Here is a 27,502-nt window from a genome sequence, read left to right as displayed (position 1 = left end):
AAACTCCAGTGTTTCCCACTGTACCACATTGCTAATTTCTTAAAGGACTTAGACTTTCAATTGCCTTAAGAACCTATAGAAAATTGCCTTAAAACCTATAGAAAAAAATCAAAAGAAGATAAATTTTAAAACCCAGATTTAAAAAAATGATCTCAAGTGCTACTTTTCCTTTTTAGGAAACATTCAAATGTCTACTTTGATAAAAAAAAAAAAAAAAAAGATACAAAACTAACAAAAAAAAGAACCTGTATGCCCCTCCAGCCATCCATGTCCCTGCCCCGTTTCCTCCCCAGAAAAGCAAAAATAATTTCTCCTACAGGAAGGTGTGGTTTGTATTTGTGGGTAGCAGAAGTGAATTCTGAGAATAACATGGTTTACATGTGTGCGGGATTTCCACTCACCCCTTCTTTGGCTGGCTTGAAAAATTAAACATGCGTTTCCTGTGTACAAACAGATGTGCATGACTCCTCATTGCTTTGAACAGTTCCAGATCCTTAGTAATTTGAGTTTACCTCTAAAATTACTGAACTACACGGCAAGAAATTAAACTAAAAATTATGTTCATCCATCATCTTTTATGAGCCATGAAAAACTACATGGGGAATAAATCTCTGCAAGCAAGACAGTTTTGTTATAAGTGGTTCTTCTGCACTTCAAATGCATTAATATTCAAAACCATAACCTGTTGCGTGCTCAGCTTTGCGTGAGAAGGGGAACAAATCAATCCCCTTCTTCTGTTTACTATGTTGATTAAGACTGTTCTTGTCTTTGCCTAGGATACAGGAGGTATTGTTGCTTTTCCCTTAAAGAAGTAGGTGCTCAGGAAGCCCAAAACAGAAAGAGGGAATCGACGTTTCTTATGAGCCTGCTGTGGACCATGCTGAATTCTGGTGCATTCCAAGAAGTTTATTATTATTATTATTATTCCTACATTGCTGTGGAGAAAAATACAGCTCAAAGATCCTATGAAACTCTGGTGAGCTGACACGGCTAGTAAGCATGAGCCGGGGTGAATCCTGCTCAGTCTAACTCCAAACACTTCTTGGATTCCTCCATGACATCCCACACAAAGCAATAAAAGGAGGTAAGAAAATGCATGCCTCAAGCAACAAGAGCCCCTCAAGTGTCTGCAGAGAGGAGAATGGAGCATTCTGCCCATCTCCAGTTCTTAACAGCTCCTTCACTCTGCTCACAATTCACCCAGAAGTCACAGCGTGCTGTTCACTCTCTGTGTGTGATTGCTTTAGTTGTGAGTGGGAAGCTGCCATGAGTGACTCATGTCATGTGCCCCCACACAGCCCTCATGAGGGTATGGAATGCTCCCACCTCAACATGTTCTGAAGCAATTCATTCCTGCCTGCATGGCATAGTTGTTCCCTAGACATCTGGCAGTAGGTCCCCCCTCCTAATCTCCAAATAATTATCAAAGTCAGAATCGATGTCTTTTAAGCAAAAACCCACTCTCTCTACTCTTTGCAGAAAGTCAAATTGCAGTCTCCTTGGCTGATAACTGATGTCAGGAACTGTGGCCTTGTGAGCTCTTTCCTGCTCTCTGCTTAGACCCATGGCACTGGTGGGTGCTTATAGGAAAAAACCAGAGAGCAGTTCCTCCTCCCAGCTGTCTTCCTCCCAGCTGTCATGGCTGTTTAAGCAGCAGCCTCAGTTGGTACTCACATCTTTCATGGCCGGGAAAAATCTTGAGCTTTTTCTGAAATCAAGATGTGCTTTTTGTAAACAACCAAAACTGAAACTGTTTTCCTGGCCCATCACAGAGGGGCTAGGATGTCGGGACACCTACTGCTCCAGCAGTCCCCACCTTGTGACACCCTGTGAAGACTGAAGAAAGTGTAGTACCATGAAAAACATTCTTATCTCCATCCACAGCCCGACACCCGTGGCCGGGCTTATCCTCCTCTATGGTCTCCCTCAAATCTCCTGTGTCCTCAGCCCCTTGTGTGTTCACTGTGCCCACCTTGCCAATCAGTTTTCTAGACACTGCCCATCAGCATTTAAGCCTTGCTGGAGAAAAAATTCACACAACCGGGCCAAATGGTGCCATAACTGTCATAGTCCAGCCTTAGCAGGGCTCTTGACATTGGTGGGCAGTGCTCTGAGTCATCTCCAAGTGATTTTCCATCACATCTACATCCCTCAGGGACTGGCCTGAAGCTCTTTCACTGCCCCTGGGATTACAACTCACTGCTATTCTCTCAACCTTCAATTCTTGCAGAAAACTTCTAGGGTAATGATTCTGAGCCCCTCAAAGATAAGAGCCACACTTTGTTCATATTTGTGGCAATAATGAGCTGGACAAATGATCGAAATGAACAAACAGAATAAAACTGTTTAACTTGAGTCCCCCCAAATTTAGTCCTCTTCCCCATTTATCTGAATCAAGAGGAAGGGAAAGAGACTAATTTAAATTAAGCACTAAACCATTTTTTAAGCCCTGTGATCAGCACTTTCTAATATATTATCTCATGTAATCCTCACCCAAGCCTGTGAGGTAGGTAATGTTATTTCCATTTTATGCATACAGAACAGTAATTGGTCCAGATTTGTCTAATTCCGAAGCTCATGCACTTTTCCCTGCATTTGCTATCTGACTTCCCACCTGCTTTTCCATCTTTATCTCTTCTAATTCTATAATAGCCAAGGGAGTTTATTAACAGTTGGCATTTGAGGAAGCAGAGTGTGAGCTGGCTTCTGCAGATAGTAAGAGGGAGAGGTCCCCCAAACTGTAATATTCACTGGTAATACTTGGCAAAGGAGGCAGAAAGGGGCTGAGAATGTGTATTAGTTTGAACATGATTGATTTTTATTGCAAGCAACAAATACCCAACTTAAAATAGAGGAAAAAGGGAGAATTGAATCATGTACCTAGAAAATCCTAGGCATATTTGTTGAGTGTTTAGATATCAGGCTCCAACAATGCATCAGCCTGGTGTCATTCTCTCTCTGTCTGGGCTTTGCTCTCTGCTGTGCTGGCTTTATCATAACATAGGGTGCCTCTACTTGGTAGCCAAGTGGCCACCATTCTCTCTAGGCTCACACTGTCCTCCTGAAATTGCTACACTGCGGCCCCTTCTCCCACCCTCCAATCTCCTGTCTCTCTGTCTGAGCTCCTTCAGATTAAAGTCTGCACCTTCATCTATATCCCCAGGGCCTGGCCTCCTTGGTGATCACTTACTAAATAGATGAATGAATACAACCTGCTGTTCCTCCTCCAATCTAAAGTGGTCAAGTTCACTGTGAGGGATGGCGGAGCAGTCAGAACAGATCTGGGACAAAGTTTCCCTTTGTACGTCTTCCCACTTAGTTTTTAATTCTATCCCTGTTTGCATTTGTTCTCCATTGATTTTTTTAACGGATCTTTTCCTCCCTTAATCGCCAGTCAAGACTTAGAGGGTGGGGGGAGGGGGAAAACAGGGAATGACTGCTAATGGGTACAGGGTTTCTAGTAGAGGGGAAGAAAATGTTCTAAAATTAGATTGTGGTAATGACTGCACGACTCTATGGATATACTAAAAAGCATTGGCTTTTACACTTTAAGTGGGTAAATTGTGTGGTATGCGAATTATATTTCAATGAAGTGGTTTACACAAAGATTTAAAGAAAAATATTCAAAAAAGGATATCCTTACAACACAGAATAAACAGAAAGCCCACTCTATATTGCTTTTCCCTATATTTACAGCTACTATACAATAATAACAGAATATCTACATAGTTTTCATATGTTGCTGTAACTATGATGAATAGGAAAAGCAGGGGTCTGGGTGCAGTGGCTCATGCCTGTTATCTCAACACTTTGAGAGGATGTGGCTGGAGTATCACTTGAGGTCAAGAGTTTGAGATCAGCCTGGTCAACATAGCAAGACCCTGTCTCTACAAACAGAACAAAACAAAATTTAAATTAGCTTGGCATGGTGTCTAGGTCCTCAGTCCCAGTTACTAGGGAGGTTGAGTGGGAGGATTGCTTGAGGCCAGGAGTTTGAGACCAGCCTGGGGAACATGGAAAGACTTCATCTCTAAAAAATTTTTTTTAAATTAGCTGAGTGTGGTGGCATGCGCCTACAATACCAGCTATTTGGGAAACTGAGGTGTGAGGATTGCTTGAGCCCAGGAGGTTGAGGCTGCATGAGCTATAATTGCACCACTGCACTCCAGCCTGAGTGTCAGAGAAAGACCCTGTCTCTGAAAAAGAAAAAAAAAAAAAAAAAGGCAAGGATGTGTGTGTGTCTGTTTCTACATGGTAATATCTTCAGTGCCTGGAACAATGCCTGGCATCCAGTAGGTGTGGTAATTGCAGGAAATGGGTACAAATCCTTTGTAGTTCCTCCCATCAAAGGGTCAAATCTGTTTCTCCTCCCCTTGAATCTGAGCTTGGCCACATGACTTGATTTGGCCAAAGCAACATTAGCAAACGTGATGCAAGTAAGGCTTCGAAAGCCTTGAGCACTGAAGCTTACCCTCACGTGCAGCTGGAAACCCTCCCATAACCATGTGAGGAATCCCAGGTTGGCCTACTGGAGGATGAGAGACCCAGTGGAGCACAGATGAGGCGTCCCAGTGAAGGTCCCCTAGTACAGTCACGCTGCCAACTGCTGGACGTGTGAATGAGCCCATGCTAGACCACATGGTCTCAGCCATGCCACCAGCTGACCACAGAGATTCCATCCTCCACACTCCCCCAAAACCCTTAACAGACCAGAAGAATTGTCCAGCTGACTCACTGAATCATGAGCCAATACAATGATGGTCGCCTCAAACCACTAATTTTGGGGTAGTTTGTTCCAGAGCAATGGGTAACTGAAACAGTAGGCAGTCCATACATATAGAATGAGCAGATGCAAAGGTATCTGCAGATTGGCTGAGGAGGAAAGCATGCCCTGGAGGCTGGAAGTGGAAAGGATGATTCCAGCTGAGGGCAGAACAAGAGGTAGAAGGAAGGCAGGAGAGACACATGGGTAGCAAGCAGAGAAGCAAAACTCACTCTCCTCCCTGTTAGGGAATCTTGTCTCTTCTACAACATTTACCTGATTCTTTAAACACACTGTCCTCTTACCCCATTCCCATGGTACTTGGCCACACAAGCCAGCTGCAGACGGTAATGTTCCCCAGACCCCTCCTAGCTGCTTTGGCTCTCAAACTTCAGATTTTGACCCTTTGACCCTCAGAGTCCATAATTATACTTTGCTCTTTGCTACTTCTGGTCCTTTTGGTTATGCAAACATCAGGGACTCTCTTCCTTAGCTTTTTGGCCTCAACAGTCTATTCTAAGCTTTGTTTGCTTCTTGGTTTCTGGATTCCCAGCAGTTTAAGCCTGCTTCTGGAGGAAATCCTCTGGCCAGGGGTAAAGACTTAAGTCATCTTGTTTGAAACCCATGAAGGCCTCCTGCCACCCTGGGCAGAATGTGATGGGGGAAGCTCTCCTACCCCTGCCACTGGAGATTGCAGAGCACTAGTGCAAACAATGGGGCTCTATGACAACTACTATAGACTGTATCGTCCCCAAATTCACATGTTGAAATCCCAATTCCAAATGTAAGGGTATCTGGGGGTGTGATCTTTGGGAGGCAATTAGATGATGAGGGGAGAGCCCTCATGAATGAGATTAGTGCCCTTTTAAAGGAGGCCCCAAAGAGATTTCCTGTCTCTTCCACCATGTGATGTTACAGTGAAACGACAATCATCTGTGAACCAAAAAACAGCCCTCACTAGACACCAAATCTGCCAGCACTTTGATCTTGGACTTCCGAGCCTCCAATACTGTGAGAAATAAACTTCTGTCGTTTATAAGGCACCCAATCTATGGCATTTTGTTATAGCAGCCCAAAGGAACTAAGACAACAATTCTCCCCACTCCATTGGAGAAAAGAGCACGCAGCTGTTGCCCTGTACTCCGTGGTGACATAAAGTAAGCGACCACTCCTGCCACTGCTTTTCCTGAGAGACCTGGAGAGGTGGGGTTAAGTGGTGGGACTGGAGAGAACAACAGACTGTCCTGGAACACAATGTGGTAAGGTGCCACAGGCATTTTTGGAGAAACATCAGGACTACCCATCTATGGGAAATAGACAGGAGCAAAACAGAGATGTCTGCCCCATATCTGCCCCACTAACTTACCTGACTCTTTAAACACACTGCCCGCTTACGGCTGACCCACCATGTATCAAACTGCAGCTCACAAGTAAAGTCTGCTTGTCCTAAGTAATTGTGCCAGACCACACTGAAGTAATTCAACCCTGTGTTCTCACATTCACTCTCCTGACCTGAGCATCCTGCCTCTGTGCTGTGGCTTCTGGCTGCTGCTTGACTTAGTTTAGATGAACCATTTGGACGCCTTCTTTGGCTCGTAGGACTTATCTTTCCACTCAGCATTTGAATCCGTTCTTTCTTAGAATCTTGATGTCCTCAGCAAATCTCATGTGGCCAGAGGGTGACCAACTCATCCTGATTTCCCCAGTTTTAAAACTGAAAGTCCTGAGTCTCAGGAGACCGCCTCAATCCTGTACAAGCAAGGATGGTGGGTCACTGTAGGTAGGAGTTACCCAGAATGCCTAGATGGCCAAGTTAATCCCCTCTCCCCAACATGCAGCTAGGGAAGCCCCATCCGTTGATGCAGCATCTCATCTATCAGATGAGGGATAAGAGATGTATGCCACATAGAGTGGTTGTGAGAATTAAATGAGATAGAACATGCAAAGTGCTTACTGGCATGTCGTTAAGTTACGAGTAAACATGTCTTATTGTCATCGTTGTTGTTATTTTATTATTTCAAAACATCCTAGAAGAGGTGAATTCGTATAACACTGTACAAGAGTCTATGGTGTTGTAGATTCAGTGAAATCTAATGTTACACTAGATAAAATGAGTAAGATCAAGAACTCTGGGCCCATTGAGATGCCTATTCTCTATAGCAATAACCAAACTAATATCATTTGATGTGAATTAGACACTGTTTATTTAACTTCAGGGTCTCTGGGGGCTCACACACAAGCAGGGCTCCAAAAGCCTCTACCCTGAGGTAGCGTGGGCAAAAATCTCCCTTTCCTTTCTCCCCCTCCCCACTAACTTCCATGCCTTGCTCAGCTTGCCCTTGTCAGATTCAGTTTCACTCACTATTTCTAAAAGCAGGTCCATCCCATATTTAAAATATTCACAAGAGTGCTGGGAATAAGATATTCCCAGGAAAGGAGGTTGATGCCAGCTGGACCCTATTACATGAGATAAGCTATCTATTGAATGCCAACTGATTCAGACTCTCTAAGAGTGGACCCCAGAAATCCACACTTTTAATGCATTCCCCACATGGCTCTTAGGCACACTAAGGTTGCCAGAACCCCCACAGTAGACCTGGGCTCCTAGTAGAAGGTATTTGTGCCTTGTTCACTGCAATATCACCATCCTCTAGGATGAGACCTGTGCTCAGTAGGCACATCCTGAATGTGTGTTTATTTATCAGTCTGTCCTTTTGTTTCTGATGCTAAAGATTTTGTGTGCCCAGAAAGTATTTCTCCAGAATGAGACAACAACACATGTTCTAGTCACTGAGGCATTTGTTTATACCAGTTTTTCACCCTAGTGGTAATGATTAGGACTGAAAACACTTTGAAAATTAACAAATTTCATGAGGAAAGGAGCAAATTAAGTCTGTGCCGGCAAGAGGCTTCGATTAGATGGAAACAGCACTATAAAAACAATCGCCTGGACTGCCAAGCAAGGTACACTCGCTCCTCTCAAATTAATGCCATCTGGTTACCCACTTCGAGACAAAGGACCCTCCCCGGGAACGCCACGCATGGGAATGAGGACAAGTAATCTAATTCTCCACGACACTTCCATCTCCATTTTAATATGGAAAATCTCGATGAAATGGGTTCTGCAAGAACAGATTTTCATTATTGAAAAGCCATGTCAGAATAAATTAGCATGAAGAAGAAGCAGGAAAATACTGGATTGGATTGTTCAGAACAATTAGATTATCCACCTATTGGCAAAGTTGTTTCATATGCATTTAGTAGGCGTTAAAGACACTGAGTATTGTTCTTTCTATTAGTGAAAAGGTCGAATTATCTGCCTGAATTTCTGAATTGATAATTTGCATGCTTTCCCTGCTATTTCCAAGTCATTTGGTTATTTTGCATCTTGGGTCAGTAATGATAGCATTGTATTATATCAGGTCTCATAACTGAGCTTACACCTAGCAGGAATCTACCTGGAAAATATTGTCAGAGGAGAGGGAAGAACAAAACAGATACAGACTGCCAAATTCGCAGGTTGTGGGGAAATACTTGAGCTGCCCTTTTTGTGGGTGAGCCAGGGAGATGGCCCCAGGGACCTGTGCTGCCGGGGTCCTTGGGAGGTAGCTGCGGGTATGGAAGATGTCTCACAGCTGATGCCAATGTGGCTGGGGGCTTACAGACAAGCAGGGCTCCAAAAGCCTCCACCCTCAGGCAGCGTGGGCAAACATCTCCCTTCCTTTCTCCCGCCACCTCACTAACTTCTGTGCCTTCCTCAGGTTGACCCTGTCAGATGCAGATTCATCCGCTATTTCCAAAATGCCTGCTCTGTTTCAGGCTCTGCGTTAGTCTCCTTTCCGATCATTCTCCACAGATAATCAGGTATTAGAAAACACACATACAAAGCAGAAAAAGCTGTCAAGCATCTCCTCGTTGCTCTGTGACCTTGTGTTTCTGTGCCTAGCTTCCTGGCTAGATTGTGAGACCCTGGAGGGTATGGACTATGTCTGTTTATCCGGCAGTGATCACAGTGTTTGACACTTGGCACACATATAATAAATATCCAGTGAACAAGTAAATAATTACTCTGTGGCATTGGTCTGATCTCATTTTATAGAGGAGGAAATTGAAATAGCATTTAAATGATGGCCACAGCTAGTATGTGGGCCGCAGAGCCTCGCCCCACATTTGTTTGTTCTTGGCTGAACACTATGATGGGTGGGATTGAGGACCAAGTCTTCCTTCCCCTTCTATACTGTAAGTCTATGGATCCCATACTTCTCTATAGGGGACACTGCTCAGGGAAATACCTGACTTCTTCCTTTATCAAGGAAACTTCAATTTGGCCCCTTGCCTTCCTGATAAATGGCATTTCTTAAATGACAATTAGGGCTGGGTCTCATCTTTGCCCAGTAGCTCTTTTCTCCTTATGTTTTTTTCTGGTCTAGAGGCCTTGCAGAGCCCTGGCTGAACATGGCTCACAGCACATTGCCACCACTGGGCTACCACCGCCGGCACTGTGTTGCTCCTCCTGGTGGGCTCTGCAGCGCCAAGCACCTAGGCCTCCAGCATCTACAGTGTGCTGCCCAGGCCTCTGTCCTGGCCCAAAAGGAACAGAGTTCCAAGGGTCTCTGCCACAGACTTCCTGCCTGCCCAAGACTGTGTTCAGGAAATCATGAATGATGTGTAAAGTGGGAAATGGGGGTTGGGTGGAACACAGTGCTAGAGAAGCTACTGGGACCACGTTGTCAAGAATCTTATGTATCGTGTTATTCATATTACCTCTGAAGGCAACTAGCTCATTGGTTATCACCTCCAAATTTCTTAATTCACTGTATTAGGCCATTCTTGCATTGCTATAAAAGAATACCTGAGACTGGGTCATTTATAAATAAAAGAGGTTTAATTAGCTCACAGTTCTGGAGGCTGTACAGGAAGCATGGTGCCAGCATCTGCTCAGCTTCTGGGGAGGCGTCAGGGAGCTTTTACTCCTGAGAGAAGGCCAAGTGGGAGCAGGCATGTAACATGGCCAGAGCAGAAGCAAGGAAGGGGGTGGGGATGCTACACACTTATCCAGATCTTGTGAGAACTCACTATCACAAGGACAGCACCAAGCCTCGAGGGATCTGCCCACGTGATCCAATCACTCCCACCAGGCATCACCTCCAACACTAGGGATTATAATTCAACATGAGATTTGGCAGGGACACAGACCCAAACCATATCACTCACCCTCTGCAGGGTGAAGGTAAATGTTCTCTCCAATCTGGATCATGCTACATAATTACTAATCAATAGCAGAAACTTTTCTTCCCCAGAGCTTACACAAGGAACTGAAATTCTTCTCAATACAGTCTTCCAGGCAGCCACTACCAATGGGCTGGATTGGCATATGAGATGAAATCTATTTGCCATCCTGATTCTAGGCATGCCCTCCATTTGGATTAGTGGAGGAAAATCTTGTCATCCAGGTAATCTCAATCGATTTTTCTTCCTCACTTCCCTCCCCTGCTCCAGGGATCTATAAACAAATAATGCTCCAAGGGATAGTCATAAGCTCCCTCTCCCATTCCTCAGTCTTACCCCAAAGAGTGAACCTCCCCACTCGCTCCCTAGAGCAACAGCATCTGTGGCTTTTGCAGAGTCCCTATGCAATGGGTCAGAGACAGCTTTACTGCTAAAACTAATACACACAATAAATTATTAGTGAAACTCAGACTTTCACTAATCAGGGGTCTAGTTTTGCTCCCTCTGTCAATACCACATGGTGGTACCCATTTTCTAAAGTTGCATCAAGGCGGCATAACTCGATGGGCATTATGCAGCCATTAACCAGAAAAACCTGCCATTAGATGAAGTCTTCTGATTCTGCCCAAAAGTTCTGTCTGGGCTCCCATGTAATTTCAGCTTTCTTTGTTAGGCCAGGCCTCTTGGCTTGGAGCTTCTCCCAGGGCGGCGCAGAGCCGAGCAGCCGAATGACTGACGGCTCTGAAAGGCAATGTGGGGGTCCCCATCGCTGCCCTCTCTCTAGGGCACCGGGCAGCAGGACTAGGATTCTGTTACAACTCATAGAAAATGCAGACTGTTGTCACCCATGAGCAGAGACTGATGTGTGAGGAATTTTAAAGTGGAGTTTATTCAGCCCCAATTAAATCCCATTTTACAAATTCCATCCTACTCCTCAACAGAACGCTCATTAATTTTTGTCACACTAAGCGGAGTAGGTGGCACTGCTGGGCTGGGCTGGTTGGGCTCAGGCTCTCGAGGAAGACTGTCAGAGCAGAGTTCTGTGGTTTCTTAGAAATGGCAAAAGGATTTATGTGGTATAACTAAGTACCAGAAAGGCAAGGTTATTTCTAAGCAGGTATCAGAAAATAAAACGATGGGCATGAAATGGGAAAAATAATCTTTGAAGAGAAGCATTTGAGCAACCCAGAGCTCACAAATCAAAAGAGAAAAGGTTTCTTTTTCTTTGTCTTTGCTTCTTTAAATAAGGCCAATTCTATCCAGTCAGGGATATCCAGTGAGCATTACGGGCTTTATAATGGCTCGTGATTGAAGCAATTTTTAAAAGAGCGTCACAGATAAAGCTTCCTGGGCTGTCTTTTAGCTATTGAATGGGTCACCAGAGGATTAGCCTATTATTCAATCAACAGAGGTCCAGAAACTGGAAATCATCAGAATTTCATAACGTTAAGATTTCCTCCCTCCATCCCCTGTCACCTTTTTATCCTCTTAGATACCTGGACAGTCCAAATTAGGGGACACAAAACCAAATTCTCTCTCTTTATTCCTAACTTGGAGTTGGCCTCAAGTCCACCCACTGCTGCCGCCTTGCTTTACTCCTGTTAAGTGTGGCTATGCATCACCAAAATGGTCAGGGCCCTTTGCACCCCCATTAAGACCTAGGGCTGCTTTCAATACAAGAAGCCAGCTCCTTCTCTACTTCCTTGGGCCTTGCTTGACTTCTTCAGCTCTCCAGAGCCAAAGGGACCTCCCATGCACTAGGCATCCCCAGACCCAAGCATGGCCATGGGCACTGCACCTTAAGGATGAGGGAGAGGACGAGCGGAATGGGAGTTGGGGAGAGACCACTATGGTCTCCTCCTTGCACCTGAGGTTTGTCTATCTCAGATCTCTGGGAGTCACAGAGGAAGAACTCAGAGCACGAAAGATGAAGGTTGACCGTCTGCTCTCTCCCTCCCTCCCTTCTTTCCTTTTTCTTTCCTTCCTTTTGGCTTACTTTAAAAAGTCTAATTAGGTAAGAGTAAAATAAATGAAAGAGCCAGGGCTTCCACCTCACTTCAGAAACAACCTTGCTTTGATGAGTCATTCAGTTCTCATAGATTCACTATTGGCAAAAGGACACTTTAATTATAAAGAAAGGAAATATAGAAAACCTGCCTTTTCTGCAATGTTTCCTTTGGAACCAACGAAATCCTGTGTAGAGCTCTGGGAGAAGCAAACGAGAACAGAGTGTAGCAACCTTTCATCTTTATGCAGATTTAAAAGACGAGGGGATGAAAAGTGCATCTATTAGAGGAAAGCTGAACACCTGTCTTCTTCACTTTTATTTTTTGTGCTCAAACAGGAAATCTGGGGCTCCATGTGGCAGATCTCCCCAGTGACCCTCCAGCACAGGTGCTTCAACACAGGAAGTCTAAGCAGGACTGAGCCAGCAAGACTGAGTCTGAGGGCAAGGCCTAGGATGGCTGGAAGCCAGGAGCTGGCCCAGGTTGAGGCAGGCAGGGACAATCATGCCAGGGCCAATGGCAGAAATAAATTATCCAAGGGAAGAATGGAAGTCAGGGAGCTGTCAGAAGGGGAAGGTAGGTGTTGGCATTGGTAGACTTACAGAGTGAGGTTACACAGTGAAATGCTTGCAAAGATTTAGCTGGTAACTGAAATGAGAGTGGAGGGTTGGGTGTAAAACAATAGGGAGTGGTGGGGACTGTGTCAAACTGGAAGTCAAGTGCCCCTGTCTAAAAGAGACCAGCCCTCCTGGAATCCAGTAGATTGTGGCTATGAAGGAATGCAGGCCCAGGATTACATCTTCCCATTTTTTTTAAAAAAAGCCTAAAATCTGGATTTCTATTTGAAACATTCCAGTTCTGAAATGATGAGGAAGTCAACAAAATACAGGTGGGGGTGCTGACATGACACAAGTCTGCATCATGACCTGTGTAAAATTTAAATAAGAGAGGAGAGAAGCAGGCATAAGGCTGAAGGAGAGCAGATGGGATTCCAGGAAGCAGTGAGGTTGGAAGGGACAGAAGCAACTCTATGGAAGGCAGACAGGGCATGACCACACCAAGTCTTTCTTTTCTTTTTTTTTTAAGTTTGAGACAGGGTCTCACTTTGTTGCCCAGGCTGGAGTGCAGTGGCGTGATCAGCTCACTGTAACCACAAACTCCTGGGCTCAAGCCATCCTTTCACCTCAGCCTCTCAAGTAGCTGGGACTACAGGTGTGCACCACCACACCCAACTAAGTTTTTTATTTTTTTGTGAAGACAAGGTCCCACTGTGTTGCCCAGGCTGGTCTCAAACTCCAGGCCTCAAGCAATCCTCCCACTTCAGCCTCCCAAAGCACTGACATTACAGGTATGAGCCACCATGCCCGGCCCACATTAAGTCTCTTAACACAACCTTGCTGCACTGTCACTGGGCTACACACCTTTAGCTTCCTCTCTACTTTATTCTTTGAAGACTGAACTTTGGAAAATTGCAGAGAAAGAAGTAGACTGATTCTGAAACTAGGATGTGGCTAATGTCATGGAAACAGTGTGGATCTGCATGGATCAGTGAACATGACAGAGGTAGGAATGACAAAGAATGGGGATTTGGACTCAAACTGGAAAAATCCCATTTCCTAGATTCTGAGACACCTCCCATTACACAATACCACTAACTTAGAAATGGTTTCAGGAAAAACAAACATGCGTTAAAGAACAGTTTTTGGTTATTACTCATCTTTGTATAATTATATACTACTTTCTTTTCTTAGTAATTCAAGTCTTGAGCCTAAGCTTTTTCAGACAATGAATTCAAATGTTTTCTGAATGTTTTTGGTGAATAGCAACTATGCTTACCATCATATGATATACTGATTTTCACAAATAATGCTTTTGACTTCTTTATTACCTTTAGGATATTGGCAATGTAATTTATGAGTTGTATTAAATAAAACCCTTGTCTGCATTTCCTATTTGGCAACTGTAATTCCCCTCGCCACACCCCCTACTCAATTACTAGAAATTAAACTGGTACTGTCAAATAGAGAGACTTAAACCAGCTGCATGAAAAAGCATTTTTCTTTTAAATTTTTAAAAAGCATTAAAAAAAAAAAACTGTGTAGCCAAAGTATACAGTTTAAAATAAGCACCCTCATGGTATGAGAAGTTTCTGAAAAACCCTTTCCTGGGTGTGTATGTGGGATACCACCAAGAGATGTTTAACACATGCATTTTTCTTTATTCAACACAAAGCAGGATATTAAAAATCTAATTTCTACAAGCCACTCTACTGTGCCCTTTATTCCAGAGCAGAAAGGAATTACAGTGCACCTGCTGTGTGCCAGGGATTTGGTGACATCTTCTAACCACAAATTTTATTTACTCTTTACAATGATTCTGAAAGCTATTATTATACTTATTCTGTAGTTGCAGAAATGGAGGGTCAAGAAGTTATATAATTTGTTTGAAGTCACATAGAGTTCAAACATGGATTTCACTGATTCTGAAGTCCATGAGGTCCAAAGAAGTCTCCAGCTGTGCTTATCTTCTTCTGCAATCAAATGAAGAATGGGCACCTGGGAACTCTCACCATTAGAACCACATCATTTACCACCTTTCTATATTCCTTGGCCCCATCTACTCTTAGCTGTTATTGTCAGTTCATCTCATCCAGTGCCCTGACACAGGAATCCAGTGCTTCTTCCCTACACTTTTTTTTTGGTATAAATTTAAAAGGTACAAGTTCAATTTTGTCACATGAATATATTGGGCAGTGGTGAAGTCTTGGCTTTTACTGTATCCATCACCCAAATAATGTACATCATACCCATTAAGTAATTTCTCATCGAGATTCTCCTGCCCCCAATCCCAACCTTGCCCAAGTCTCCTGGAGGCTATTATCTTAAGCAACCTACACCCTTTTTTGGCCTCAGGTGCATAGTTTCTGTCCTTTAAAGCAGGGCTCCCCAGCCCCCAGGTGCAGACTGGTACTGGTCCATGGCCTATTAGGAACTGGGCCACACAGCTGGGGGTGAGCCTTGGGCTAGTGAGCATTACTGCCTGAGCTCTGTCTTCTGACAGATCAGCAGCAGCATTAGATTCTCATAGTAGCTCGAACACTATTGTGAACTGCACATGTGAAGGATCTAGGTTGCATGCTCCTCGTGAGAGTCTAATGTCCGATGATCTGAGGTGGAACAGTTTCATCCACAAACCATCCACCCCCGTCCCCTATGTCCATGGAAAAATTATCTTCCATGAAACCGGACCCTGGTGCCAAAAAGTTTGGGCACCGCTGCTTTAAAGCCCTTGAAACCTTTTCTGATTTTATCCTTCCCCCAGTCATTTGTTATTTCTTTCTTCTTTACAATAATATATATTATTGGATCCTCTCTTATGAAGCTTATATTCTATCTTACATTATGTAATTGTCTTATTTTCTTTCCATAGCTTAGTGGGAGACTGTGAGACCAGCATTAAACGTTTTGTACAGAGTACCAGCAGCATGATAGTTCTCCCCAGACATCACAGCATTCAAGTCGCCTGAGCCTCATTCTTCCACAGAGGCTATGGCTTGTAAATCGGTATACTCAAAGTCCTCTGATACTCCAGTCAATAGACAGAAGATCTATGGGCCATTCAAAACATTTTTTTAAAGAAATCTTTTGGTGTAACAAAAAATAATACAAGTCATATTTTATATGTATGCTGTTACTTATATTTTATAATACCTAGCTGGTGCTTAGCCTTGTCTCTCTGAAAATCTTGGTTCTAGAAGTGCATAAAAGGAAAGAGAGGATCTTTTTTAAAATTTATTTTATCATTATAAGTATTATTATTATTATTATTAAGAGACAGGGTCTCACTCTGTCACCCAGGCTGAAATGCGGTGGTGTGATTATAGCTCACTGCAACTTCAAACTACTGGGCTCAAGTGATCCTCCTGCCTCAACCTTCCAAAGCACTGGGATTACAGGAGTGAGCCACCACACCCAAGTGGATCTTTTCTACCTAAATTTATGCTAGTCAACAGTATAAGCAGTAACAAACTTTAAACCAAATAGAATGAAAAAAAAAAAAAAATCCAGAGCTTAGATAAGGAAATTCTTATCTAAGTGGGTTGGCTTAGCTAGCATGAATTCTGCCTAAAATCCCAGCGCTTCACACATTTCCACCTCAAGTATTGCAGCCTGTGCCCTCAGGGTAACAGATCATCAAAGCTGTGTTTTTGCTCTTCACTTTCTCTTCTCTGTGTGTATTGACTCATCTTTTACCACTTCCATAACCCCACTACTCAGCCCTGATGCTCTAATATATCAAAGCCAGGTTTATAATCAAAGAATCATACAACTACCATTGACATCATGACCCATGTTAGTATCTGTTTTTCAGGAAGTGTTGAGATCAAAGGAGTAGATATGTTTGGTCACCTCCCAGCTCAGGAAAATCTCTAAATTCACGGAAGCCCTGCAGTAAAAAAGCCTGTTTAAGTTAATTTAATGCCTACATGACCAGATTTATTTTGACAGAATACACCCTCTTCCACACCCACCCAGCATTTGTTGCTTTTTTTTCTAGTTAAGGGACACTAGCCTTCTTTGGAACACAGTTTGGAAAATGTGAACGTCCCCTGTCTGGTACATGGCTCCATCTCTTCTACATTCTTGGTTTTCTAAGAAAAGCTACCCAGGATCTCTTACCCTACTGTACTCCCCTAAAATTTTTCTATTTTAGGAAATACAGTGTTATAACAAAAACAGTCAGAATATGGACTGTGATGATCTTTGCCAAATACAGAGTCATCTCATTAAACCTCAGAGGTAGTGCCTCAGTAGGGCCTGAGAATGTGGCACTATAAAATTTTCACTTAACATTAAAACACCCAAAAAATATCTGGGGTAAGAGCAGGTGTCTTTTTGTTTTGTGCAATAGCTTATATGGAAACCTACTTATAGGTGGACCATTGTTGCAATATTTTATTTAAATAAATTTGTTGTTTGGGACACTACCTTTTAATATACTCTCTTTCATAAGCTAAGTTTGGTCTTCTGGAAATGCTGTATAATACTGAGAATAATTTACATCCAGGAAAAATGTCTCGTTTGAAGAACCTCGAGTGACTTCTCATTTCAAATTATATCAAGTTGTTTATTCTTAAAGGCTCAAAGGAATCTGACCATGCGTATTAGTCCATTTTCATACTGCTATGAAGAAATACCCAGGACTAGGTAATTTATAAAGAAAAAGGGGTTTAATGGACTCACAGTTCCATATGCCTGGAGAGGCCTCACAATCATGGCAGAAGGTGAATGAGGAACGAAGTCACATCTTTTTTTTTTTTTTTTTAATTTTACTATTATTATACTTTAAGCTTTAGGGTACATGTGCACAATGTGCAGGTTAGTTACCTATGTATACATGTGTCATGCTGGTGTGCTGCACCCATTAACTCGTCATTTAGCATTAGGTATATCTCCTAAAGCTATCCCTCCCCCCTCCCCCCACCCCACAACAGTCCCCAGAGTGTGATGTTCCCCTTCCTGTGTCCATGTGTTCTCATTGTTCAATTCCCACCTATGAGTGAGAATTGAAATTGGAAATCATCATTCTCAGTAAACTATCGCAAGAACAAAAAACCAAATACCACATATGTGCCACATTTTAATCCAGTCTATCATTGTTGGATATTTGAGTTGGTTCCAAGTCTTTGCTATTGTGAATAGTGCAGCAATAAACATATGTGTGCATGTGTCTTTATAGCAGCATGATTTAAAGTCCTTTGGGTATATACCCAGTAATGGGATGGCTGGGTCAAATGGTATTTCTAGTTCTAGATCCCTGAGGAATCGCCACACTGACTTCCACAATGGTTGAACTAGTTTACAGTCCCACCAACAGTGTAAAAGTGTTCCTATTTCTCCACATCGTCTCCAGCACCTGTTGTTTCCTGACTTTTTAATGATTGCCATTCTAACTGGTGTGAGATGGTATCTCATTGTGGTTTTGATTTGCATTTCTCTGATGGCCAGTGATGGTGAGCATTTTTTCATGTGTTTTTTGGCCCCATCAAGCTACCAATGACTTTCTTCACATAATTGGAAAAAACTACTTTAAAGTTCATATGGAACCAAAAAAGAGCCCGCATCACCAAGTCAATCCTAAGCCAAAAGAACAAAGCTGGAGGCATCACGCTACCTGACTTCAAACTATACTACAAGGCTGCAGTAACCAAAACAGCATGGTACTAGTACCAAAACAGAGATATAGATCAATGGAACAGAACAGAGCCCTCAGAAATAACGCCGCATATCTACAACTATCTGATCTTTGACAAACCTGAGAAAAACAAGCAATGGGGAAAGGATTCCCTGTTTAATAAATTGTGCTGGGAAAACTGGCTAGCCATATGTAGAAAGCTGAAACTGGATCCCTTCCTTACACCTTATACAAAAATTAATTCAAGATGGATTAAAGACTTTAAATGTTAGACCTAAAACCATAAAAACCCTAGAAGAAAACCTAGGCATTACCATTCAGGACATAGGCATGGGCAAGGACTTCATGTCTAAAACACCAAAAGCAATGGCAACAAAAGCCAGAATTGACAAATGGGATCTGATTAAACTAAAGAGCTTCTGCACAGCAAAAGAAGCTACCATCAGAGTGAACAGGCAACCTACAAAATGGGAGAAAATTTTCGCAACCTATTTATCTGACAAAGGGCTAATATCCAGAATCTACAATGAACTCAAACAAATTTACAAGAAAAAAACAAACAACCCCATCAAAAAGTGGGTGAAGGATATGAACAGACACTTCTCAAAAGAAGACATTTATGAAGTCACATCTTACATGGCGGCAGGCAAGAGAGCATGTACAGAGGAACTGCCCTTCATAAAACCATCAGATCTTGTGAGACTTATTCACTATCATGGTAACAGCAGGGAAAAACTTGCCCCCATGATTCAGTTACCTCCCACCAGGTCCCTCCTGCAACATTTGGTGATTACGGGAGCTACAGTTCAAGATGAAATTTGGGTGGGTACACAGCCAAACCATATCACCCTGGCTGTATTCAGAGCCTACAGAGGAGGTCCAAACCTTAAATATTCATTTATGCAGTCTGTTGTTTGGTAAATACTTATGGGACACCTACTTTGTGCCAGACTCTGTTCCAGATGTTGGAGATAACATGGCAAACAAAGAAAGAAAAAGGCCCATGACCTCTTGGATCTTACACTCTGCTGGAAAGAAACATGGCATACATAAGTGAGAGCATGTCAGAGCACAATAAATGCTATGAAGGAAAGAAAGTGGGGTAAAGGGAAAGAGGGTGACTTATGGAGGCAGGAGGAGAAGGGCCTCTCTGGAGAGGTGACATTTGAATGAATTGAAGGAGCCAGCCATGGGAGAGAAAAAGATCACAGACAGAAGGAGAAGCTAATGACAAAGCCCTGAGGTGGGAGCAAGCTTGGGATTTTCCAGGTTTAGAAAGAATGCTGTGTGCTTCTATGTGGCATGGGGGATGAGAGCCTGGGGACAGAGTTAGACAGGAGGTCAGGGACCAGACCATGTGGGGTCTTGAAGGCCAGAGTAAGGAGCTGCAGTTTATTCCAGGGACAATGGGAAGCCATTGGAGAGTTGTATCAGGGGAGTGATATTATCTGATTTATAGATCACCAGTCTACACCAGCACTGAAATGACTTTTGGCAGCATTTTATTTCGAGCCTTGACACTACCTATTCCCACCCATATCCCTGTCAACCTTGGTTGAACCTCCAAGCTCAAGTGCCTGCATCACAATCCTCTTCTGGGCCCTTGTCTCCCCATATTCCATTCCTTTTTTTCAAAATGTTTCCACCCTGCCTCCTAGAACCCCACATTCTAGAATAATTGCCCCCCTTTCTTCTTGACATCTTCACTATCTACTGTTTTCACCTTCTTGTGTTAACTAGAAGCTTGTCCTCCCTTTTGGTTGCCTCCTGAATTTGTTCCTCCTTTGAGTTACCTATTTGTTCTCCTAAGGGCATGAGGTGGAAGGCGGACACTCTCCCTCCTCCACCCAGCTGCTTCTGTGCACTTCTGCCTCCCTCTTGCCCTCTGTGATGATGCTCCATTTTTGTTTACAGCACATCCCTCGGATAGTTCCTTCCAAGTCATCTCTGCTCGTTCATTTTCCTTTGCCTGCCCCTTAAATTTTGGGATGGTAGAACTCTTTCCTGGACTCCCTTTCCTTCTTACTTTCCACACCTTTCCTTGGTTATTAATTCCTCCCCCAGTCCCATGAATTCAATCTTCATCTATAACCTGAAGGTGTCGGAATCCATATTTCCAGTTCAGACTTCTTTCTCAAGTTGCAGACTCTTTTTGTTTGTGTGTTTTTGGAGATGGAGTCTCGCTCTGTTTCCCAGGCTGGGATGCAGTGGCGTGTTCTAGGCTCACTGCAACCTCCACCTCCGGGTTCAAGTAATTCTTGTGCCTTAGCCTCCCAAGAAGCTGAGATTACAGGCATGTGCCACCATGCTGAGCTAATTTTTGTATTTTTAGTAGAGGTAGGGTTTTGCCATATTGGCCAAGCTGGTCTTGAACTTCTGGCCTCAAGCAATCTGCCTGCCTCACCCTCCCAAAATGCTGGGATTACAGGCGTGAACCACTGTGCCCATCCAATGTTACATACATTTATAGGTAGTATATCACGAGCTCCTTGGAAGAGGGACAATATTCTACTCTTATTTGTAGCACTCATAGCATGCATTGGGCTTCATATATAGTACACACTTAGTAAATATTTGTTGAGAAAAATGGATGGAGAAAACATATGTCACCTGCTTCCAAAACCTTGTTGTCATCCACTGATCTCTGTTTCTCCTCATCATTCACTGAGGGCTTAAGCTCTCCACACCACTCCTGACATTAGCAATAATTCTGTTAATATCAACATCTGTGGAGAAGATGCAGCCAACAACTGACCTCAGGTTTTCAGCTCCTCCCTCCCATGATGAATTTCTCTACCGTGCTTCAGTTTCCAACTCCTATGGGATGCCTCTGTCTAGATTGTGTCATCACAAATAGGTACACCTCCTTCTAAAATCTCAGTTCCATGCCCCACCCCCATCACCTCCTGCCAACCTCCTAAAGCCCAGGCTGTAACCATCCTTCATCCTCACTTGGACCTTCAATCTATAGGTTCTTTATTACCCCTCATGTCTCCTCTTCCTCCTTATCCACTTTATAGTTCCTCATTATCATTGATCCCTTTCACTTTCGATGATAGCCCAGGCAAGTGCCAGGTGCTGAAAATCGGGCAGGGAAGAAAAGGCAACCTGGCTCTGCACTCCCAGAATTTATAGTCTAGTGGGGGGATAGATATTAAAAACATGAGGAAACATATAGATGTATGATTAAAAATTATGAGAAGAGCTTTGAAGGGAAAGTACAGGAGGCAATGAGTTTGCATAATAGGCTTATCTAATTCAGTCTCAGGAGATGGAGAAGTCTTCCCTGAAGAATACTAAAAGAAACTCCTTGGAAAAAAAAAAAAAGGAAAAGCATTTCTGTAGTTTAAATGTTGATTTTTAATTATTTCAAAAATCCGCTCAACTTTTACCTAGGAAAAGCACTAACAATGATTTCTAAAGATCTCAAAACGTTAAACGCTTCTTAGACGTTTCCCATTGTCTGTATTTTCTGTCTGCCTCTCCTCCTGCCTCAGGGTGCTTCTGAGGCTTCTAGAGCCAAATGATCAAAATAGATAAGTTTATGGAAAACCCTGGAAACAATTGTTACTTTTCCTACCATGTGCAACACAGAGACATTATGTTCCACATTTGCTAAATAAAATGAAAGTCAACACTTTGAATGTTGCTATTAAAAGCTGCGCATTGGCTCGCTGGCCCTCTCCCCATGTCTCTCTGGGGCTGACTGTCCTATTTGTCCTTCACCAGTAGGCGGCTCGAGCCTGCCCCAGAATCGGGGAACCTAGCCTTATGCAAGGGCTATCTTCACCTGACCTGTCTCCAGTCACAATCTGACAGTTTAATGTCTGAGTCACTCAGTTTTCTTTCCTCTCTGGCAAGGACAAGCTGGCTTTATTACACGGTGCTATTGTTCTTGTTTTATGCCTGTAAAGCCCATCCCACTGCACCAGGGAATAAATCATCCCCTTGTCGTTGGCCCGAACGAATTATAACTGCTCTCTGGAGCCCAGGGCAGACCCCTGCTGAGGCCCAGCTCTCCAAGAAAAGAAGCGCCTGAGTCCTCTGAGCTGCTACGTCCTTCTTCCCACTCATTGGCCATAGGTCTGTATCTTCCCTTTAGCTGCCCTCTGGGCACCTGACTCCTCTGAACACAGGAGCAAAGTGACCAGAACAGATAAAGAGGCTGTTGGAAGAACAAGATAAAATTATTAACTTTCCTAGAATTCAGACCTTAAGGAATAGAGGAGGTCTTTGAACCATTTACTCCCCGTACTTGAATAAGGATCCTTTAGAAGGCATTTAGATCAGTTAACAAGGTAAACAAATGTGTGTGTGTCTGTGCATATGTGTGTGTGTGTGTGTGTTAGAGAGAGAGAGAAAAAAAAAAACAGTGCAGGCAGCAAGGAAACTGGAGAACTATCTTGAATTTCAGCCACTGGGAGACCAAGGAATTATGATTTTCCTGGAGCCATCCCAGACAGCTCTTTCACCATTTGAAGAGCTCTTCCTCTCTGTGCTGAGGCTCTTGGAGCCCCTACTCTTTTTTTGTTTGTTTTGTTTTTTTAATGCATTAGAAGAACCAGTTTGTGGAAACTAAATGAGCCAGAATTCAAACTTTTGGGTTTCTTAAATTGATACATTATAGTTGTACATATTTTGGGCATATACATAATACATGTATACCATGATACATGTGTAATGATCAAATCAGGATCATTAGGATATCCATTACCTCAGACATTTATCTCTTCTTTGTGTTGGGAACATTACAAATTTTTTCTTCTAGCTATTTTGAACTATCCAACAAATTATTGTTAATTATAACTTTTCTACTGTATTATCAAATATTAGAACTTATTCCTTTGATCTAACTGTATTTGTTTTTTTATAACCATTAACCAACTTCTCTTTATCTCCTACCTCCCTTCACTTCCCAGCCTCTGGTAATTACTATTTTACTCTCTACCTCCATGAAAACCTCAAATTCTTTTAAGAATAATATTATTTATTTATTTATTTATAGATAGGGTCTCACTATGTTGCCTAGGCTGGGTTGATCTCCTGGGCCCAAGTGATCCTCCTGCCTCAGCCTTCTGAGTAGCTGAGATTACTGGTGTTCTCACTTGTGACATAGCATTCCTGGGATCACTCTGGTGGTGGGTGTGGTGGGTGGATGTCAAGCTGCATGAGCAGAAGCCAAAGTCAGATAGTCCTGTTAGAAGGATGCTGTACTCACCAAAGTGACCATGAGCTGAGACAAGGGCTATGAAGGGAAGAGTGTGGATTTAAAAGATCTTGAGAAGGAACTAAATGGATTTGTAAAGTACCTGTGTCTGGAGGGAAATGGACAAGAAGTTCATGATAAGATCTAGGCTTCTCACTTCAGCAATGGAATACGTTTTTACTCATGGGAATGGGGCAGATGGAGGTGGACAGTAGTCGGTCCTGAGAGGAGTCTAGGGAAGGGAGAGAGCCTGACAGCCATTAGGATGCATGTGGAAGGGCGTTAAGGCAGGGATGGCAGAGAGGGGCGTACATTCTGACAGTCCCAACCCCTTCACAACCAGACCTAGGACAGATATTACTAATCAATTGTACCAATCTTTCCCACTGAGCTTGAACCTAGTGTCAGAACATTTTGTAATATAATAAATCCTGGTAGCCATTATCAGTGAAATTTAGTTCTGAAGATGAAAGGTGATTGCTTCCTTTTATCGTCCTAGAGGTTTAGAAGCAGAGCTTACAGGTAAGAAGGCTGGGCCTTGCTCAGTGCCTGCTTGGCAAATTTATTCCCTCCCGGGCCAGCTTTCCATGCTCACCCCAAGCCTCTGCCTTTTATCTCACCTCTGAGGCCTCAGGGGCAAGTCTTAGCAGCCTCGATCTAAAGGTGAGCATTGCACCCCTGACCTAGATACTCTACCTGTCCATAGTCTTCATGCAAGCCAAACGGCACCAAGATCCCCCAATTAATGCGTGTCCTCTTGTCCTTTCCCCTTTACAAAATTATGTGGATGCTGGTCCTGGCCTGTCCTGAAATTAAGAGCCCGAATCTTGGGAGGCTGAGTGACAAGCATTACCCGTCAAGGGAGACAATGGCAGTATTGACCTGCCGACGGGAAGCAGGCCTGTCCGCATGCTCCGAGGACAGCTTGCAGACAGGCTTTTCTTCCCACACAATTGCTGGCTGTTTCCCATGTTCCACAAGAAAAGGGGCGTACATTCCAGACAAGGAGACTATTTATTTTCCCACCAAAGGTGACACGTGTCTTCCAGAGGTCAGGCTCAGGGCAGGGCCATGTTTGCTGGGCTAAGCTTAGCCTTTTCTCAGAAGCCAGGATTGTTCTGACAACCTCCCAAGCTGTGTCTCTGGGCTGGGAATGTTTCCTCAACTGCTCTGTACAAACACCCATACTGGCTACCCCATCTTCTGGGTTTGTTTATAGACCAAAGTCAAAGGCATGAGCACCCAGGCTCCAGACAGAGCTTTGATGCAAATAGATGAGTGAGGGGCAAGGGTGGGACCCTTAGTTTGCTCTTTCTCCACACAAGAAAAAATTCTGAGCAAGAAAGGCAGAATTTCTACTATAAAAAGGTCTTCAAATACAATCTGACCCCTTGAAAAGAAACTGCATGACTGTGACCCTGTCTAGCAAGAAAGAGGAAGTTAGAGTGGCTTTTCTTTCTACTTACCTGTTCCAATGGTACCAAAATTCTGCAACAGTCCCTCAAATAGCTGGGATTTTTTTTGAGACACCAATAACAATAACGATGAATTTTATCTGAAAAGCACCTTACACTTTAAGAGACACTGTTACAAATATTATTTTATTAAATTCTCAGTATAACCCAGGGAAATCAGTATAAATAACATCATGTGTTCAAAGCATGTGCTGGGTTGGGCACAGTTCAGGATGACAGGGTAAGGGGTATGTGGAGCTGAATGAGAGTCCCTGAGCTGCGGCGGCTCACTGTTATGTGTGTGAATGATGATAAGGAAGGCAGCAAGGCCTTTTGATCCTGTCTCCGGGCTCTTAGGGCCTCTCAAATTTTGGCTGCCCTCCAGGGGAAAATTTGTTCAGAGGACTAGCATAGCACTTTAGCAAAAATATTGTTCCTAACCAAAATCCACTAGTCCTGGGTAGTGGCCAAACCTGAATAGGTTGCCTCAAAAGCTGCCTATACCTCACTTGAAGGATCTGCTCAGAGTTATGCATAAACAGCAACCAGGTTGTATCTCGAGTGGCTGTTCTGGAGGGAATCTCAGCTGTGCTACTGTACTAGCTGTGCAACTTCCGGCAAGTTGCTCGAACACTTGGGCAAGTGCATATTGGCTTCTCTACTCCTAAAGTGAGGTTACTATTATTGTTTATCTCATTTGTTGGTACTGAGGGTTGAATAAATTAATGTATGTGATGTGCTTTGAATTGCACCTGTCATATAATGGATGATTAATACATGCTAGTTATTATTATTCCAGTGACCACATGGATGGTGGTTAGAAGCAGCAATACAATTTCAAGCACTGGTGAGAAAGTGCAGAGTAGTGTTAAGAGAGCCTAACTTAAACCCTTTCATCTTTCCTTTTCTCTCTTCTTCCTCCTTCCCTGCCACCTTCCCTTATTCCTCCCCTCTTTTCCTTTCTCAGTGGAAGGAGTACGAATAGTAAATGGCAAGAGTTAAGGCAGACTGAGTGACCTTTGGTTGGAACTAGGACAGGGTCAGACCCCAGGCTTTGGGAGGAACCAAAAGGCCCAAAACCATGAGGGAGCATCCACAAGTCAACACCAGGAAACCAAACATAAAATCTACATGCAAAAGGCAGAGGTAGCTGGGTGCAGCTCACACCTGTAACCCCAGCTCACACCTGTAACCCCAGCACTTTGGGAGCCCAAGGCGGTCAGGAGTTTGAGACCAGCCTGGCCAACATGGTGAAACCCCACCTCTACTAAAGATACAAAAATTAGCCAGGTGTGGTGGTGGGTGCCTGTAATCCCAGCTACTAGGGAGGCCAAGGCAGGAAATTGCTTGAGCCCAGGAGGTGGAGGTTGCAGTGAGCCAAGATCGTGCCACTACACTCCAGCCTGGGTGACAGAGCGAGACCCTGTCTTAAAAAACAAACAAAAACAAAAAACAAAAAAAAAACAGAGGCAAGATTGAAATCAAAAGGTTGAATGCAGAGACCAAAGATCACAATGTGGGGAATGGAGTCAGGGTGTGAGCAGGGTGGAAACAATTGGGAAAGTCCCCAGGAATTGCCACTAACAGGCCTAGGAAGTTTGGGTAGCTGTGTTGGATGGTCTTAAAGGGTCAGAGACTGGAAGGGTATAATCACTCACCACTACCACCACCAACAATAATGGCCAACATCTGTTGAGCACTTACTCTGTTATGGCAGCATGCTAATTCCTTTATGTGCATTTCTCATATAATCCTCACACTATACTGAGTAACTGCTATTGTCTTCCTCATTTTAGAAGCTAAAGTTCAGAAAGGCAAGCTTCTGCTCAAGGTCACAGAGCTGGATGTGATGGAAAATTGGACCCAGGACTATTTGATGTGGAGCCCATTCTCTATGCTCTGCCATCATCTTTTACTCAAAAAACAGCAACTGAATGTCTGTAGTGGCCTAGTCTCAGGGTAAAGCATTCTGAAGGTAACACAGATGAGTCAGATGTGGTCCCTGTTCTCCTAGCTAATGAGGTAGCAGTGAAGGCAGATAGAGAATCAAAGTGTAATTTGTTAAGGACCATGATTGCTTGGTCCTTACAATAAATATACCTTCTGGTAGAAAGCAATCAAGGTTTTCCAAAAGCAAAACCAGGAATATGAAAGGAACTTGATCTAACAGGTTCTGAATTCAAGGAGGAGACCAGTAGAGGCAGCAAACTAACAGGGCTTATACAGAGACACTGGAGAGAGAGAGGATCAGGGACTGGCTGGTGAACCCAGCCCAGGTGAGAGGCAGCCCAGTACAGCAGAAGGAGCTTTGGGACCCAAGGGATCTGCTGCTCCCTAGCCCTGGGGACTTGTACAAGCAAGTCTCTTAACTTATGTAAAATGGGGATGCTGGTACCTATCTTGGAGGTTGGCAGTAAGGATTAATTGAAGTAAATTATATACAGAGCCTATCACAGTGCCTGACATTGTAGAAAATACTAGTAAGTGATGAATCGATGGAGTGAGATGAGAGGGAGGAAGAAGACGGAGAAGAGAAGAAGAAAGAGAAGACCACTTCTGAGCAGCCCCTGGAAGGGAAGCTTGAAGCTTTAAAACAGCCATGTTATCCACAGTGGTGAAGCAATGTAGCTTCCTGGTCTCCAAATCCATG

The 27,502-nt window shown here is 43.5% G+C and overlaps 1 long non-coding RNA gene across 7 annotated transcripts in view; it reads right to left on the bottom strand.

The window, feature by feature from the left end:
• The window catches only part of LOC129007317 (uncharacterized), a 50,107-nt gene extending 29,070 nt beyond the window's left edge, over nucleotides 1–21,037 (bottom strand). Inside the window, exons 1-3 of one of the 7 annotated variants that reach the window (XR_008492293.2) lie at nucleotides 20,948–21,037; nucleotides 19,133–19,220; nucleotides 15,708–15,747 (exon numbers count right to left, since the gene is read on the bottom strand). This is a non-coding gene — a long non-coding RNA (uncharacterized LOC129007317). Of the gene's footprint in view, nucleotides 1–15,707; nucleotides 15,748–19,132; nucleotides 19,221–20,802; nucleotides 20,908–20,947 lie in introns of those variants that run through there. The other 6 variants (XR_008492294.2, XR_008492289.2, XR_008492292.2 and 3 more) reach the window with 6 other exon arrangements.
• Nucleotides 21,038–27,502: the final 6,465 nt, after the last annotated feature.

This window comes from Pongo pygmaeus, chromosome 9 (assembly GCF_028885625.2).
Source record: "Pongo pygmaeus isolate AG05252 chromosome 9, NHGRI_mPonPyg2-v2.0_pri, whole genome shotgun sequence".
Taxonomy (NCBI): domain Eukaryota; kingdom Metazoa; phylum Chordata; class Mammalia; order Primates; family Hominidae; genus Pongo; species Pongo pygmaeus.
Note: the sequence above shows the minus strand (reverse complement) of the source record. Positions and strands in the feature narration are given on the sequence as shown.